The 18,329-nt window shown below is 44.2% G+C and overlaps 1 protein-coding gene across 1 annotated transcript in view; it reads left to right on the plus strand.

The window, feature by feature from the left end:
• The window catches only part of SIRT5 (sirtuin 5), a 615,922-nt gene that overhangs the window by 578,888 nt on the left and 18,705 nt on the right, over window positions 1-18,329 (plus strand). The gene's annotated exons all lie outside the window — the stretch shown is intronic.

Raw genomic sequence — 18,329 nt, forward strand, 5'->3', positions numbered from 1 at the left:
AAGGCTTCAAAGACAGAGACAAAGAAAAGGAGAAAGAGAAAAGTAGACAAAAGGAAAAGAAACTGGACAAATTTCAATCTTCTGCAAGCAAACATTATTGGATCCATCAGTATCAGTTGGATCATTACCTAAACTGGCTAGGAGGTCAGAACCAACACCATCTTGGTCCTGTCCTTTGTCTCTTTGGCCCCGGTTTTCAGCAGAACCATGGACTTTACGATTACACACACTAATTTAACAAGAAAAGAGATGCTCCTGGTAATTATAAGTGGCTTCAACTACTCTATCATCTCAGAGCTTAACAGAGTATGATACCAACAGGATGATGAGAAAGTTTCTAAGGACACAAATCCAACTTGAAGTTCTGTCATTGCCATCTCAGGGAACATACCTACCATTGTCCACTCTGCCATTCCACTTCTTTCACCTGTCGTGTTGCATCCTTTGGTTCCAACATTTTTAGATCTGACTAATCCCAAAGTGTCTGCATTGGCGCTGGCAGTTCAATCAAATTTGACAGTTTCCCTATCCCTCTTGACCCTGATACCTTTGGATTGGAAGAGGACTCAGAGCTGTCGCATCCATGCCTTGTTCAAGGAGGATGATTTGGCCCCAAGGTCCTTGGAGCCATCTCTCCCCCTGGGTGCTTTGGCACCAGACAGCTTGGGTCATTGATCAGCTTCGGGGTTGGGACTGGTGGAAGTCAGTGTTTCTCTCTCTCTTCGGATTCAGAAAACTCCTCTGTTTCAGTAGCGGATTCAGCCTTTGAGATTGTTGAAATGGGTTTTGGTTTACCCAAAGAAAGAGTGCTTTCTCCTAGTTTGGTTCTAACCAAATCCCAAGTAAAGTTTGCAATGTCCTCCTCTTTTCATCCCGCCAGACAGGGACAGTTTGCAACATAGGCTCCCAAGTAAAGTTTGCAATATCCTCCTCTTTTCATCCCGCCAGACAGGGACAGTTTGCAACACAGGCTTCTGAAACGATTTGCCCATCAGTTCCTGGTCTGATTCTGAAGCATATATTCTGTCAACAGAATTAGTTCAAGTGCAAGTGAAAGCACATAAACTCCTCCCAGAGTTTTTCACTGAGGATACAGACTTGGATGCAGCTGGGGGTTCACCCAGGTCCCCCTCAGATGATGTCACCTTTGGTGACATTCTTGAAGTCATGAACAGAGGATGGTCCACCAAAGATCCATCATAAGACAAATCTGTATTTTTGGAAGCATTCAGTTTTGGTTCACCATTATCCTGGGTGGTACCACCCATTGACCCACTAGTTGATCTCATGTCATAGTGAGCTTGGAAGGTCCTTGATTTGGTGGATGGATCCCATTTGCAGTAAACCATACAGGAGTCTGGCAACTCCGAAGTATGGGAAACATTGGAGTAAATGTCTTCCAGTGGATGCCTTGATTGCAGCAGCAGCTACAAAAAAGGAATTGTCTGAAGATTTCCTTTTACCATCCCCAGGCAGGGGAGTATAGGGCATTGGACAGGTTTGGCAAATGAGCATACTCTGTGACCTTTGCACTCGGGTAACTGAACTGTGTAGCTCATGTCATCAGGTTTCATAGGGCTTGACTAAATACATTTTCAGGCCTCTTTCTGGATTTTTGCCTCCTGAGTATGTCCAAAAGACTGTGGACTCTCAATTATCAACTCTGCAGTCAACCTCTAATGTAGCCCATGCGTCTTTGTTCTAATGTAGACTGTCTCAGCCAGAGCAGCAGGCACAGGTCGTATGGTAATATGGCTTGCCTGATTTGTCTTTATGTTGCAAAAGCTTTCAGGTTGTCCATCAGTGCACCTTATGATGGCTCCACACTTTTTGGGGCTAAAGTGAAAGATACAACCAGGAAGCCAGCAGGATGACATGTCTCTCTACAGTGGGCATTCATTTATCTACTTCTCAAAGATCCTACCTCAAGAATCAGAGGGCTGGGAAAAGATGTTTTTTTTTTGAAGTCACAGACTGATGGACCTCCACATGCTAGAGGTGGAAGGAATCTCAGTGGATGTTTCCCTAGAGGCAGAGGTGGACTACATAACCAGGTTTTCCATGGTCCCTTTACCAACAAGCTCTATCAGCATCATTGAAAGGTTTCCTGACTCTTGCACTCTAGAAGCAGACAGGGGATGCTTATATCTGTTCCCCAAGCCTGGCAAGATGTAACAAAAGACGTGGGAGCAAAGTATAATTTCCAGAGGCTATTCCTTTCCCTCCTTGTCCTCCCATAAAAAAAAGTGTGTGATTCCTGACATTCCACCCAGTCAGTGTGGGAAACGGCAGCAGTAGAAATTTCCAAGCTGCTAGAAAAGTCTCATCCAGTTGGTCCCAAAAGATCGGTTGGGATCTTGAGTCTACTCAAGGTTCTTTTTAGTGCCGAAGAAAACAGAGGACCTCTGACAATTTTTTGGTCTCCGTTATCTCTACCAGTTTGTAAAACAAACAAAATTCTTGATGGTCACAATTCAGTACATATTGGTGGATTTTAGATTTGAATCTTGGACATCTCAACCAATTTGTAAAATAGACAGAATTTCAGATGGTCACAATTCAGTCCCTATGGTCTCTTCTGAGGAAGGATTAGATGTACCCAGTAGATCTCCAGGGCACTTACTATCGTGTAAATGGAGAAGCAATCCAGAAGATTTCTGTTTCCACCTGGGAGACTATCATTTCCATTTCAGAAACCTGTCATTCAGTATCACCACAGTCCCCTGGGTGCTCACCAAGGTAATAGCAGTGATAGTACTTGTGCATGCTAGGGATCCAGGTCTTCCCCCTTACTAGACTATTAGCTCCTAACTGCTATATCCAGGAATCTTCTGGTACATCATCTGGACCTCCTTCCACAATGTTTACTGGACCTATGCATAACAGTGAATTTTCACAAGTGTCATTTGCTTCCAGCCCAAAAGATAAAATTTATCGGTTGCCACTTTGACAATCTGCTGAGTAGTATCAGTCTTCCCTAGCAGTTTGTTCTTCACATCAAACTGCCACACAGGTAATGCATTATCCCCATCCTCCAGTGAAATTAGTACTACATCTATTAGGTCTCATGGCTTTGTTTAATGATTCCAAAGGCTCATTACCAAATTAGGATTCTTTAATGGACACTAGCAGTTCAGTGATGTCAAATTCCAAACTGTACATGCCAAGATTCTGCTCACAAGAGTTCCTCCTTTAATTGGGTGGTGTATTACCTCCCCTTCAGTAACAGAAGACTGACCTTTTTATACAATCCCACCATTAGCAGTAGTGACCACAGATGCCTCCCTTCTAGGGTGCGGGAGCATTTTGAATGTGGTTAAGTTTAAAGGCCAACCTTCACATCAATGTCTTGGCAATGAGGGCAGTCCTCTTAGTATTGCATGCTCTTCAGGATGTCCTCTTCAAGAGTGTGATTTCCATGCAGACAGACAGCATGACTATTTGGAACATCAACAAGCAAGGAGGAACTCATTCTCACCCCTTACGTTAAGAGGCCGTGAGGGTTTGGCAGTGGGCAATGTCTTCACACCATTTTCTGACTGCAATGCACATTCTGGGATGTTCCATTGTGTAGCTGACAAGTTGAGTTTGGATATCTTAACTCTGAGTGGTCCCTCAATCCAATGGTCGCAACATTAAATCTGATGTCAGTCTTCACATAATCCTTGACTGTGGGCTCTGTTCCTCAGAACCGACTCTGCCGTTATTCCAGCTCATGCCTTCCACAACTCTGAGCTAGGCTCTACCCATAATATTCCTCACCACATTATCTCCGATTTCGTTTGCCCCGTTATAGTGCTAGACGTGTTCATTCCACCTCTCAAGCTTTGGAGTTTCTTCTAGCTGTAAGTTAGTTTTTTTCTTAATATCTAACTTCTAAATCCTGTTCTTTGCTTCTATCTTTTCTACCCACTCCTTTAGTTTTTCTTAGGTGTGTGTGTGAGCGTTTTTACTCTGCGGTACCATTGTTGGTACCTATCCCTCCCTTTCACCTTCGGGTAACTGTTTTTACCATCGTTGGTACTTTCCTTCTTTCCCTTTCGTTTCTTCTGTTTAAAAAAAAAAAAAAAAAAGTCTCCTCTTAGTCAGTCTTTGACCGTGTGTGTTTCTGTTGGTCTCAGATGGTCTTAGTTTCTTTTCATGGCCAACAAACCCTCTAAAGGCACCTCTGGTTTCAAGAGGCGTCAGAATTGTGAAAGAAAAATGCCAAATTCAGATGGGCACGCTTTTTGTGTGTATTGTGTAAGTGCTGTCCATCTTCAAGAAGATCGTGCCATCTGTCACGAGTTCAGTGCTAGAAACCTTATAGAGAGCAAAAATAAGCTTATTCTTAAAGGACTTCTGAAGTCTGATTTTGAAGAGGCCATCTCTGGTTCCACAACAGAAGCCAGTTCCACTTCCTTATTTTCCTCTTTAAAACCAAAAAAGTGGACACATTCAGTTCTGACGGCTTCCTCAGAACCACCTTAAAAACTGGCTAAGTTTTCCACGGTCCCAACAGTCTCTTTGATATGGTGGGAAAGGATACTCTTCCCTCAACACCGACCTCTTCAGCACCAGTATCTGTGCAAACATCTCTCCTGTTGGTACCAAAGAAACCTTAGATGATGATTTTACCAGTGACATCCTATTCATCTTTGATTGACCCATTTGCGAACCATCCTTTGAGCCCTGTCTTCAGTCCACCAAGAGCCTATTAGAGTCGGACATTATTAGACTGATGGATCAGCTCCTGATAGCGAAGGGATTAGCTCTGGAACCTTGCCTTCTGCACCCATGCAAATTCCTTAGACTCCAGCCAATATTTAGGAGCCCCTGGAGCTAACCATCCTGGTTTCTAGTGTTTCGGTGCCGGTCAGAGCTCCTTCTCCAACACCGACAGTTAGTATGAGCTCTTCCGGTTTGTCAGAACCAGAGATCTCTGGCGATTGTTGCTTTGTTGCTGGTTCTGAGGGGAAGGGTTCGACTTAGATACTTTTGGAGCCCTCCATGCCCTTTGAGGCTTCGGCATATATAAATTCGACCCTGACTTCTGCTTTGGAGGTGGCTTCCTTGATGTGGGGTGGGACCACGGTTCTGAAGGAGTCTATTTCAGTTCCAGGCTCCCATCCCTCAACAGGAGGGGCCTGCCTTCCAGGCTGTGGAGAGGGCCTTGTCCATTGTGGACAAACAGTCTATGCCTTCACTGTCAGGCCTAACAACTTGTCCATCCCCTCAACTGGAGCTTCCTTCAGTCTCTTCCCTGGGACAGAGGACACAAAAGCCTCAGGAGCGAACAACCTCAGTTATATCTTCAGATACTTCTCTAGAACACCCTACTGAAGTGGTACCTTCCAAGAAAAAGTGCAAGAGAAAGTACATGGACTCCCCTGAAGAGTCCTTCACAGAAACCGATTTCGATGAAGGGGAATGTTCCCTCAAGTCACCCCTTGAAGATGTTTCCTTCGGAGACATCCTATAAATCCTGAAACAGAGGCATGGTGGGACTAGCCTCCAGCCTTCCTTAAAGAACTTGGTATACTTAGAGGCTTTTCATGCCCATCCCTCTACCTCTTGGATCTCTCTACCCGCTGATCTTATTAAACTGATCACTTAGCGGGCAGGGAAAATTCCTGACTATTGAACCGATCCCCAAGAGACCTTATCAGATTCTCTCTGCCCCAAAAGGTGAGCAACAGTGGGCTAACTGTATTCCTGTAGACTGCATGGTGGTAGCGGCAGCCACTAAAATGGAACTTGCCAAAGAAAGCCCTACTGTTCATCCTCTTAACAAGGAGTCTCTAGGACAATAGATTTGGGAAGCTCACATACGCTTTATTGACCTTTGTTTTAGGTCTTTGAATTATATGGCGCTTTTTACCAGGCTTCAGAGAGATATAATTAAAGAACTTTAAGATGCTCTTACAGGAGCAGTATCTGAAGGGGTTCGGGAAAAGGTTACTTCTCAGCTTGCCGCCCTTGAATCTATTTCCAGTTCTTCCATGAGGCTAATTGCTCATGCTGCCAAACAGACAACAAGAGTAGCCATCAGGAGCCACGCCTGGGTGCACTTAAGTGTCTTTGCGGAGCCATTTAAGTATCTTTTTTCATCAGTGCTCAATTTGACAGATCATTCCTGTTTGGCCCCAAAGTTAGAGATTCTAGCCAGATGTGAGAAGGATGGGAAGACCCTTTCTGCTGTGGGCATACACGTCTCCCCTCCTCAATGGCCCCATTTTAGGAACCAGAGAAGTGGGAGGCTATGGTTCAAAAAGACCCAAAGACCTTTCCAGGACGGAAGTGGCAATGACTTCCCCAGGTCGGGGGGGTACTAATGGAAGACGCCATCCAAGAGGCAAGAGTGGCCTGCAGAACAAGGGCTCCAAAGACTGACTATCTGGTAACTCCTACCGGCGCTTTTGAAAGGAGGCGTGCTTGCCTTCCTCTGAAGGCAGTCTGGTGGAGATTATTCCTGCACCAATCTGTCTGGCTAGAAATGACAACTGACAAATGGGTGCAGGGGATCATTTCCAGAGGTTGCAATATTCCCCTTTCAAAGAAACTAAAAAGAGCAAGAAGAATTCCAGATGTTCCATCCAGTCACAGGGAGGAAACAGTCTTAGAAATTCAAAAACTGCTAGATAAGAGAGTCGTCCAAGCAATCCCGTCACACCAGAGAGGATCCGGAATTTACTAGAGATATTTTTGTGCCAAAGAAATCAGGGGACTGGAGACTAATCTTATCTGTCAATTAGTTGAACAAACCAGTTCAACAAACCAAATTCTGGATGGTCTCGATTCAGTCAATACTTCCATTCTTGGAAAAAGGCAATTGGATGCGCTCAGTAGATCTTCAGGATGCGTATTACCATATAAAAATGGACAAGCGCTCCAGAAGACTCCTACGCTTCTGGGTGACAGTCCCTATCAGTTCAGAGCACTTCCCTTTGGTCTCACCACACCCCCCAGGGTATTTACCAAATGCATGGAAGTGGTAGCGGCACATCTCAGAATGCTAGGATTCTGAGTGTTTTCATATCTCGACTGGCTCCTTACCATTTCCAGCAGATGTCAACTTGTAAAGGCACAAGATTACACTCTTCATCTTTGTTCCAGCTTAGGAGTCACTATAAACTACAAAATATCCCATCTGGAACCATCACAACAACTGGAAATCATTGGAGTTATGCTAGACTGTCACCGGTCTTGCATCACTTCCCCTAGAAAGACTCAAAAGGATCAGAGCACAAGTGAGCCAAATTGTTTGCAGAAAGAAACACCGAGACTCATTCTACAAACCCTAAGGTCGATGGCAGCCTCTATCGCTCTAGTTACTGTGTGTGAGTTCTTCAATGGCTTCTGGCCTCCCAGTGGTCCCTATTGAATCACTCAATGTCCCATCTAATTATGATCACCGATCGTTGCAAAGAAGGCTTTTGAGTTGGTGGCTCCATTCCAACAAAATCTTGTCTGGCCATCCCCTTGTTCCGGTTTACTATTGTAACTCCGAAGTTCATTCGGTTGAAAGCTGGTATCTCCGATTCCTAAGCGCGAAGGTGACAATGTCGAATTCTGACATTGCCAAAAGTACATCTTGAATTCGACCTCCAAATGGGCTTTAACATGGGTAGAGATAGGGGCGAGATTTGTACTTCAACAATGTCGGGTTAGACATTGTCACCATTGAACCCTTACCGTTCGCTGTAGTGGTGTCCACAACATAAGCGTCGGAATTATGATAGTAAACCTTTTGTTCCTTCTCAACCCCAAGCCATGGTGACCATGGATATGCCCCATATAGAGTGGGGGGGGGCATTTTCTGTGAAAGATGGTCCAAGGCACTTGGTCCCAGCTGGAGGCCAACCTGCATATCGACCTTCTTGAGATGAGGGCAGTGCTCATAGGGGTTCTAGTATTTCAAGATATACCTTCCCTTTTGGAATGATTGTATTTCAAACGGACAACATGTCAGTAGTCTGGAATATCAACAGACAATGGAGATCCAGGTCATATACCCTCTTTGTCGAGAAGCTCTCAGAGTCTGGCAATGGGCTATTTCCTCCAGTCGTTTTCTAACGGCAATGCACATTCCAGGGAGCTCCAACGTGATTGTGGACAAAATGAGCAGAACCATCCTTATGCCTCACGAGTGGTCTTTCAATCCAGTGGTGGCAAGAAAGATATTCTGCCACTGGGGTTAAGCTTAACTGCAACCTGTTTGCATCCCCTCTGAACAAGTGCAGAAGTTACTTTGCCCTCACCCCCCCCCCCCCGGGAGACACCCAAAGATGCTTTTTTCACGTTAGGCTCACTAGTCTACTGTATGTCTTTCTCCCAATTCCTCTAGTATGTCAGTTATCTAAAGAAAGCCAACAGGTCTGAGAACAGAATAATCCTTATTGCCTCGTTTTGGCCTCGACAAGTCTGGTTTCCCTTCCTTTGGCCTGATCTACTGTGGAAACCCTGGATACTGGATTCAGCTCCAGACCTGTTGTCCCACCCGGATCGAATGGTTCATCTGAATTTTTAACATCTCAAGCTCACTGCATAGCTTCTACAGTTCCCATGATAGCCAGGCATTCCTCCTTACTTACCCAGTCCAAAGCATCATTCTGGCCCACCACAATCCTTCAACTAGAAAACGGTATCATAACAGATGGCTAAAATTTGCTAAATTGTTGCTCGACTAATATTGACCCATATGCAGCACCTGTAGACAAAGTTTTATATTTCTTAGCCTTAGTCTGAGTCTGGCTCATCAGCTTCTACCATTCACATACAACTTGCTGTGATATCTAACTTCTGTATTGGTTTCAACGGTTCATCACTAATGTCACATGAACTTTGTAAAACCTTTTGAAAGGAACCCTAATGCTTAGGCTTCCATTTAAAGAACCCTGTGCTCCAAGGGATTTGAAATTGGTACTGTAGTCTCTCGTTTCTGCCCCCTTTGAACCATCAGCAGCTTGCGACAAAGTTCTGTCCTGGAAAACCCTATTTTTGATAGCTATCACTTCGGCCAGGAGAATATCGGAAATTCAAGTGTTGTCCAGCAAACCTACCCCCCATTTCATGTTTCACAAGGATAGGTTTCCCTCAGGACAAATGCATCCTTTTGCCAAAGGTTGTTTCAAATTCAAATATCAAGCAAACAGTACATCTTCCAGTCTTTTTTCCTAATTTTTCCAACAAGGGAGAGTATTGTCGACATTTACTAAACGTACACAAACTATTACATTTTTACTTTCACAGAACAAAGGACATTAGAAAATCCCACCAACTGTGTATAGCTTTTTCTACAGTCTGTTTAAGAAATCCAGTATCTAAGGGTTACCTTGGCAAAATGCCTTTAAGGACTGTATCACCTTTGTTTACAACAAAAGGGGACTCCATCCATCATCGCATCATGTGAAAGCACATTTAACGAGAGCTATAGCAGCTTCTGCAGTTTTTCATGCCAGAGCTTCCTTAGATTATATTTGTGCAGGAGCGACGTAGACATCTCCTCATACCTTTATTACTCATTACAAACTGGATCAGGTCTCTAGGGGACATGCATCATTCGGCTCGATGGTACTCAGGAATGTTCTTCCATGAGACCTCCAAGATTCAGGTAGCTAGGGACTCTGTCCCACAGTGAAGGACTGTGGAGATTGACAACAGCAGATAGTTATGTTTTACCATAAAGTTCTATCTGTGTTGTCAATCTTTACTAATCCTTGACATTCCACTCCCCTTCTTCCCCCTGCATTAGAACTCTTGGTGGACCGAATATTCCCAAAGACTGGCTTCATAATAGGGACACAGATATAATCTCTTATCTAATATTTCTTGTCTGTCACTATTGTATGCAAACTTGATTTGAGGTTACTTTACCTTAATCCCACCACAGGAACAATCACCAAGGGACGCTGTGGTCCACAATTGCTCCCTGGTCTTTTTTATGCCTTTCCACCTGTACCCCTCATGACCACATTCATTCAGAAAGCCAGACAGTGCAAGGCCAAAGTAATCCTCCTTGCTCCCTTCTTTCCCTGCAAACATGGCTCCCCTTTCTGTGGCCTGTACTAGTTCATCCTCCATGGATATTGGATCAGTATCCAGATGTTGTGTCCCATCTGTCTAGATTAGACTACCATGAAACTAACCGCTTGGTTATTCCAGTTTGGACAATAGTCAGGAATGCCAGGCTTCCCAGTATGGTTGTTGACATCCCATCAGCTTCCCAGAAACCTGCCAAGAAAAGGGTTTATAGCAGTCAACGTTAGAGCTAAAGGCTTGGATCCTGTCTTAGCACAACTCTTTAAACAAGGCTGTGTAACTATCTTACCATCAAAGTTCAAATGGCAGCAATTTCCAATTTTCATGTTGGACAAATTGATGCTTGTGGCCTCAAAAATTTTCAAAAGCCTTTCTATTGCATTTCCCCTAATTAGAGACCCAATCCCTCCATGGAATATTACTGTTATGCTCTGACTCAACCTCCTTTTGAACCTGCAGCCAAAATAGATATCAAATATTTGAGTTAGAAAACAAATTTTCTTCATCACAATCATGGCTGCCAGACAGATTTCATAACTAAAGACACACTTATGTAAACCTCCTCATTAGGTTTTTCCATAAGGACAGGGTTTATCTCCAGTCTAATGCATCTTTCCCTCCAAAGGTGACCTCCATAACTAACTTAAACCACTACATGGATTTACTAGTATTCTCTCCCAAATTTTAAAACAAAGGTTAGTATATACTGCATATGCTGTAGATGTTCAACGTCAGCTAAGGTTCTGTCTTCATCGGATAAACCAATTTAGAAAATCTGATCAGCTTTCTATTACCTACACAAACGCTAGTCTTGACAGAGTTATTACAAGAGTTACAATGTCCACATGACTGTCAAATTGTATTTCATTTGTCTGTGCTAAAATGAGTTTGAATTTACAGTCCAATCCGGTGACAGTCAGCCAGAGCAGTAGCTACCTCAACAGCCTTTTTTAAGAGATTACCCACTGATGACATTTGTGCAGCAGTGACTTGCTCCACTGTGCATAGCTTTGTTACTCATAAACAGTATGTACAGTCCTGGTCTCGTTCCTCCTTCGGATCCACCATTCTCAGGAATGTCCTTCCTTGATACCACCCAGAAATACAGTTTGGGAATATGGCCATTATGTTGAATTGGACAAAAATAGCCAACACTGGATACGAAAGTTGTGTACATAACATGTTGTCTATAGCTCATTTCCTGGGATTTTAGCGGGGCCTAGTGTCAAATATAGTGAAGACATAGTGGTCTAGAAGACTCTTGAGATGTAGTTGTCTACCATGCATTTTTTTACGACTGGAATCTTGCTTGTCAATGCAACTGATGGCACATACTTGTCAGTGGGCACGAGCATTGCTATGTGTAGACATGCTTATATGCAGCTCTGCAGTCTTGTGGACTGCTTTAAAGCATCTCAGTTCTTCCCTTTTTGGCCCCGAGATCAAGGATATTTTAACTAGGTGCTAGGAGGATGGAAAGATTCTGTCTACTGTCAGAGTCTACTTTGCCACCTGCCAGCGATCATTCTCCAGGAATCCAAAGGGTGGCAAGTATCTTTTTTTTACAAGTCTTAGTAGCCTTTTCAAGGCACTGCTGCTGTGGGGCTCCCCGTGTAGCAGAGGAGGCAACAAAAACGGCCATCATCCACATGCCAAAGGTGGCCTGCAGAACCAAGGCTTCCATGGATCATTCTCTGGGAGGTCTTTTTGGCATAACTGAAGGGTTGCCCAGCTGCCATTCTCTAGAGGCAGTTGTGGGCGGGGGGGGTTGCTTGGCTGTCCACCTAAAAGCTTGGGAGGCCATTACCTTGGACACATCATGTTGAGAGTTGTATCCAGAGGTTATTGAATTCCCTTTTTGCTTGCACTGAGAGAAACAAGAAACTCATTCAGATATTTCACCCCATCAGAGAAGAGATGCAGCAGTCAAGATTCAAAAATTGCTGGCCAAACAAGTTGTCCAAGAGTTCGCACCAGACCCGTGAGGATCCGGAGTCTATTCCGGATTGTTTTGGTGCCAAAGAAAATCGAGGACTTAAGACCAGGTTTGGATCTAAGCAAGTTGAATTATTCCATCAAACAGACCAAGTTCTGGAGGGTCATGGTGTAGTCCATACTGTCTCTGTTGAGGACTGTTGGATTTGAATGGGCTCAGTAGATGTCAAGGATGCCTACTATCATATAAAGATTGTAAGACAGTCCAGGAGATTTCTGTGCTTTTGTCTGGGAGCCAGTAATTGTCATTTCAGACAACTGCCCTTGGGTTTCACCACCACCCTCCAGGTGTTTACCAAGTGCTCAGGCTGCAGAGTTTTGGGTCTTTCCATTCCTTGACAATTGGCTCCTCACTGTTTTCACAAGTGTCCGTCATCAAAGCTCAGTTCTCCTTGCTCCAGCTGCATTGGTCCTTGGACATCATGGTAAACTATGAAAAGTGCTGTTTACTGCCTGTTCAAGTAATGGAGTTCATATTCTGCCATTTGGATATGGTTTCTCAAAAAAGAAAGAAAAAAATTCCATTTCACAGGTTGTCTGTTAGAGCAGAAGCATGTAATTTGCTCTCTTCACAGCCAGCCAGCCTGTATGAGTCATGTGCTCTTGGGGCACATGACAACATCCATTTGCCTGGTAATTCTAGTTAGGTAGAGCCATATGAGGATACTGCAAATGGACATTGGCAGTTCAGTAGTTGTAGCTAGGACATTCATTGAATTTTCCAGTTGCTATAACAGCTGGGCATAAGTGAGATGGTGATAAGCGACTCTTCATTCTTCCCCAGTCAGCACACAGTCACCACAGATGCCTCTCTTCTGGGGTGGGGGTGGGACTTTTCAAGGGGAAGATGGTCAAGGGTATGTGGACATCCTCCCAAAGCCAATTTCCACATCAATATCTTGGCGATCAGAATGTTCTTCCTAGCATTGTAGGCCTTTCTGGACCTTCTCCCCAAATGTGTTCTCTGTTCAGATGGACAGTATGTCTGTGGTTTAGTACCTAAACTAGCAGGGTGAAACTCTATTACCCTCTTTGTCTGGAAGCCATATGAGTAAGGCAGAGTACAATCTCCTCTCAACAGTTTCTGATTGCAATACACATCCTGGGTAAGTACAACATTTTGGTGGATGGTTTCAGCAGGAACATTCTCCTGCCTAATGAGTCATCCCTGAATCGAGAAGTAGCAGCTTGTATTTCCCAATTCTAGGGCACCCCTTGATGAGACGTATTTGACACCTCCAACACCAAGTACCATTTTTATGCCCTGGTTCCCAACTGTGAACAGTCACTGAGGAGCGCTGTTCTTTATACTTGTCCCCTGGGACTCCCATATGCATACAATTACCTGCCAATGCCCCCTGATATTAAAATTGTTTCAGAAAGCAGCACTTTGCAGAGGGAACTGATTCTTATTGCTTCGTTTTGCCTCCTGGCAAGTCTTGTTCTCCTTTCTGTGGACCCGCTTCCCCACAGAATTCCGGGGTTGATTTCCCATCCTGTAGGGATTTCTCCACCTAACCTTCACACCCTCAGGTTAACCACATCATTTCTCCAGTTCCAGTGATGACCAGAGATCACAAGCGCTCTGACAGCGTTATCAGCATTTTATCTTCTTTCCAGAAGCCTTCTACATGAAAGATCAGTGCCAGTAAATGGAAACACTTTGCAGAGTGGGCTTCATCTAAGGGGTTAGATCCAGTTTCAGCTCCACTTGTTATTGTTTGACCAGTTGGCGTAATGATTAAGGTCTTCACATATGCCATGCCCAAGGTGCAAAGTTCAGTCCAGGCCACTGACCAATGCTTATTTGGAGTTTGTATATTTTCCCTTTGTATCTGTGAGGTTTCTACCACCTCCAAAATAAAAAACAAGCTGTGCATTTCCGTCTCAAACTCACCTAAGAATGGAGCTGTAGATAACAGCACAGACTCTAGATGACCCTATAGGGGGAAGAGTTGTATAGAACAACCACTTAGGGCATCTACTGTGGGGCACAGTATCTTCAAGATAGGAGAACATGAGTCACAGACTGAGGGTAGTGGCAAGGCTAGCCACTCAATGGTGTAAACGAGTATAGCTCTAGGTGATCAGGTCATGTTGACTAATGTCTCCAAAATGGGCATCTGTATATGCCAGTGATAAATTGGTTGAGAACCCAGCCTATTCTGACCTATGCCAGGGCTGCATGCTACCAGTAAGAGGTGTGTGTGTCTCTCTATTGGCCAGTGTGTGCCTGCCATAAATCCCAGCAGCCCTCTGTCAATAAGCTACTTGACTTGCATGGGTTACTTGGGATATCTCTGAGTGAATGCTGAATGTAAAACTAATCAACCTGCCAAAAATGAGCTAAGAATTGCCATACTCATTGTAGCTTCAGTGACTGGATGACATAATAGCAAGGAAGAGGCCGGATATCCTATGCATCCAGGAGAAAGGATGGAAGGGCAGTGCAGCAAAGCCCCTTGGCTTGGGATCCAGAGCCTACTATTCAGGTGGAGGAGGACAGGCTAGCAATGGTGTGGGAATTGTGGTGACAAAGTGGCTTCAGAAGGTATTGAGCGATGTCATCAGAATTAGTAACAGACTCGTGGCAGTCAGACTCCAGACTAATGATAGAGCAGTATTCATAATCTTAGCCAGTGCACCACAATAGGGTTGTAATAGTGAGGAAGAGAGTATATTCAGACAGCAGTTGTAGAATCTACTAGATAAAGACAACAGGAATTAGTGTTAATAATGGGTGACTTGAATTCCTATATCAGGGCAGAACAGGATATGAGGACTGCTTGGGTCCACATGGGTGGGGCAACAGGAATAAAAGAGGAGAGGCCATTCTAAACTTCTGTCTGGCCAATAGCTTGATGGTATCCAACACATGGTTCAAAAAGACAGTCACAAGATCCCATGCAAAAGTGGCCGACTCAGGTAGACGTCCTCTTAGTAAGGAAAGGACATTGGGGTAGAATGAGTGATTGCAAAGTCATCCCCAGTGAATCAGTTGTCCCACAGCATAAAACCACTGGTTGCCGCATTCATCTGCAAGCAGTGGTCGAAGAAAGCTTTAAGGACAACAGAAACCAGGTTGAAGACATGGAAGTTGACTGTAATGAAAGCACAACAGTTCATAGAATTACACAGGGCTCTGGCACCTCAAGAAGAAGAGGACATAGGTGGAGTTTAAGAAGATTGGGAGCATCTCAGAACAGCATGTGTAGGGGCTACAAAACAGATATGAGGTCAAGCCAGGTATGGAAATAAGGTACAGAAGTAAAGCTAGTGGTGGAATGTAGAAGTCCAGGAAGTCATCAAAAGAAGGTAGGAGTAGAGCACAAAGTGGGTGATAGAAGACGGACCAGGCTAGGAGGGAATACTAGTTGGCTAACAGGCTATGAGAGGAGTTGCAGTAATAAAGAACAAGGCATCAGAGGCACGCTACCATCTTTTGGAAAGTGACTCATTGGATGGCACAAATGGACTATATCAGGTTGCAAGGCAAGGACAGAAAGATAAAGAAGATAGTCATGCACTGTTAAGAGTTGCCAGCAACAACCTGCTCACCAGTCCACAGGAAATCAAGGGCAGGTGGAATGAGTACTTCCAGCAGCTTCTGAATGAAGAAAACCAAACAGAAGCTGTACTGCCCCAGACACAGCCTGTGGTGGGAGAACAGGAGCCCACCCTAGAACAGCAACAGTAAGGAAAATGAAGTCCAGGAAAGCAGCAGGCTCAATAGAGGCCACAGCAGAAATTATCAAGATGTTGGGTGAGATAGAGGAGAAATGTCTCCTGAGGGTGCTCGTAGTATGAAGCGAAAGATGTATCCAAGATGACTGGAGAATAAGCATACTGGTGCCAATGTTCAAGAACAAAGAGGACATTCACAACTGTGGGCAGTATAGATGTCAGTCTCCTATCCCACTGCATGAAAGTTATGGAGAAGGTGATTGATAAACGAATACCAAGATTAGTAGAAAGCAAGATGGGGAAGTAAGCAGCTTGGATTCAGATCAAGATGCAGCACAACTGAGACAATGTTTACATGGACAGATACTTGAGAAGAAGCTAGAAAGAGTGCGTCTGACTGGGCATTCCTAGCCTAAAAGAATGCATTTGGCAAATTCCGAAGAAAGATGATTTGGGCATTTTTCTGTGTTTTGAAGTCCTAGAAACATTGATAGTTAGTGCAAACTGTACAAAGACCCAGTAACTCAAGTACGAGTAATGTCAGTCTTGGAGGGTTTCCCAGTGGGAATGTGTGCATCAGAACCCACTGCTGTTCATAGTAGTGATGGACTACATTAACAAACAGATTGGAGGGGACAGGTCAAAGTTTCTGTATGCAGACAATGTGGTGTTACATGTAGACTCTGCTCAAGAACTTCAGCAAAGGATAGGACAATTGAAAGCAAAACTGAAGGCTTGTGAGATTAAACTAAGTAGAAATAAGACATGTAATGGCAGCAAATGAGGGAAATCAGAAGAAGCTGAAAATTGAGATATTGGAGTAAACAGTAGAACAGCTTAACAGCTTCATGTATCTGGGAGGGGTGGTTGAGAAGGGAAGTCTGAATGAGGATTTAGTCAGAAGGGCTGCAGCCACCTGGCAGAGTGTGTCAGTGGTAATGTATGACAGAGGAATGCTAAAGAAGCTGAAAAGTAAGGTGTACAAAACAGTGGTGCAACCAGTACTACTGTGTGGTACAGAAACATGGGCAGTAAAGGTATAGCAGCTGAGGAAGCTAGAGGTGATGGATGAAGTATCTGAGATGGGTGGTAGGATGCGCACTGTGGGACAGACGAAGAAATGAGAACATAAGAGCAGAAACTAAAGTAGCTCTGATTGCAGAAAAAGTCAGAGAATAGATTATGGTGGCTTGGGTACACATGCAGGAAAGCAGAAGACAACCTGGTGATGATGATTTGGGACAGACAGAAGGCAAGAGAAAACTAGGGCATCCAGAAAAGAGGTGGATGGATTGTGTCAGAGAAGACCTGTGACAGTCAAGTTGCGAGCGTCGAATGCGAGCGTCGAAGAAAGGAGAATGGCATTGAATGGGGAGTGATGGTGATAAGTGACACGACACCCCAGTCACATGTAAAAAATGGAGAAAAGGAGGGAATGATTGATGCTATTCTGGATTTCCTTGCTATTCTGGATTTCCTTGTGGATCTCTTTCAGAACATTTTTGAGTTATTGTACTATTAAGGTTCAGTTTGCTGCTATTTCCAGTTTTCGTATTGACAGAGCTGATACTCCTGTATATGTCCTTAGGATCTCTAAGGCTGTGTGTATTATTGTTACAACCACTAATTCTGGATTCTGTCCCAATCTGGGATTTGCCCTTGATGTTACAAGTGCTAGCTAACCCTCCTTTTTGAGCCTTTAGCCACCATTCCCGTAGTTTATATGTTTACAAAATGTCTAGCTCCAGTAATTGCCTGGCTGACTGATTCAGGCCCCCCTACACATGAGGAATTGCAGACAAATCACAGCTGATACTCTCTGAACTCATCCAGTTTCCAGGAGCCCTTCTGGGCATTCAAACCAGAGGACATTCATTTCCATAGTGAAGGTGCTGTTCTTGAACTCATTTCACTTCCATAGAAAAATGTCGGATTACCTTCTGTGGTACATAGCTTCCTGAATTCTAAGAAGTCCACTATCAAGGCTGCACTTGAGGAGACTGTGGTAGTGCCTGAGAAAAAATGTCAGCATAATCACTCCCTGCAGAGCCCCATCATGCTGCGTTGCATCTAGAAAAATATCTGGTGGTGGATATAACAGGTGAACCTCACTCTTGAGTTCCATTCATGCTAAGCCTGGACACCCAGACAAGTCAGTACATAGTTCTCAAATGTAGCCTGGTAGGTCTGCTCACTGAAATTGAAGATTCAAGATACCTGGAAGAAAACTCAGAAACAAAAGCTCATTGTTCCAAGAAGTAATGGCTGTAAGTTTAGTCTAAAAAGTCTTTAGGCAGACGTAGCACCCAGGGACCCTCCATATTCTCATGGGCAACACAACAGTGATGTGGTACATCAGCAAGCAGATTTGAACCCACTAGAACATTTTGTGCAAATTGGTCATGGAGGTATGGTACTTTCCCAGGACTCAGGCACACACCATACCTGCTGGAGCAGTGGATGAGGAGCAGAGCTGCCAGTCAGGGGAGGAACAAGTAACAGCAGAATCCTACATGATGCAGAGGTAGGGATTGTACATTGTCACAGTGACAGTCAGTGTCAGCTATGAGCCATGCTAAAGACAACACAGAATGAAATTATGTATGCATTGTCTCACCAAAGCTGTGGAT

This window comes from Protopterus annectens, chromosome 3.part0, assembly GCF_019279795.1.
Source record: "Protopterus annectens isolate FY-2018-M chromosome 3.part0, PAN1.0, whole genome shotgun sequence".
Classification (NCBI taxonomy): Eukaryota; Metazoa; Chordata; order Ceratodontiformes; family Protopteridae; genus Protopterus; species Protopterus annectens.